The following is a 424-nucleotide window of genomic DNA, read 5'->3' as shown; positions in this document are numbered from 1 at the left end:
AAAGCCACTCCCACACCCTTTACTCAGTGGCGGGGGTCGCCGCCTTTGTGCGTCGTCGGGAAAGGCTCTGCTCCCAGGCTGCCCACTCTGTGCTTGGGTCTCCCTGCCTCCCGCACCTTCCTGCACGGCCCCTTCCTCACGGCCTGCCTCCTTTTCTCCACGCCCCGTCTGCTCTGCGTCTCCCCGACTGGGCCCTCACCTGTCCACTGCCCACCGGCCAGCAGCCAGAAAAGCAGCAGACGCCCAACAAGCGGCCCTGGGAGAGCCTCCGGAAAGCGCACGGGCCGCCCGCCTGGGTGAAGAAGGAGCTGGAGCCGCTCCCACCGTCCCCACTGGAGCTGCGGAGTGTGGAGTGGGAGAAGTCGGGCGCCACCATCCCGCTGGTGGGCCAGGACATCATCGACCTCCAGACCGAGGTCTGAGC

The 424-nt window shown here is 67.7% G+C and overlaps 1 long non-coding RNA gene across 1 annotated transcript in view; it reads left to right on the top strand.

Annotated features, from left to right (window-relative positions):
- The window catches only part of LOC105002278, a 1,112-nt gene extending 765 nt beyond the window's left edge, over positions 1–347 (top strand). Inside the window, exon 3 of the long non-coding RNA XR_826931.1 lies at positions 225–347. This is a non-coding gene — a long non-coding RNA (uncharacterized LOC105002278). The remainder of the gene's footprint in view (positions 1–224) is intronic.
- The last annotated feature ends 77 nt before the right edge of the window (positions 348–424 follow it).

The sequence above is a fragment of the Bison bison genome, unplaced genomic scaffold (genome assembly GCF_000754665.1).
Source record: "Bison bison bison isolate TAMUID 2011002044 unplaced genomic scaffold, Bison_UMD1.0 scf7180017864444, whole genome shotgun sequence".
Classification (NCBI taxonomy): domain Eukaryota; kingdom Metazoa; phylum Chordata; class Mammalia; order Artiodactyla; family Bovidae; genus Bison; species Bison bison.
The sequence above is the reverse complement of the archived record's forward strand: the minus strand, read 5'-3'. Positions and strand labels throughout refer to the sequence as shown.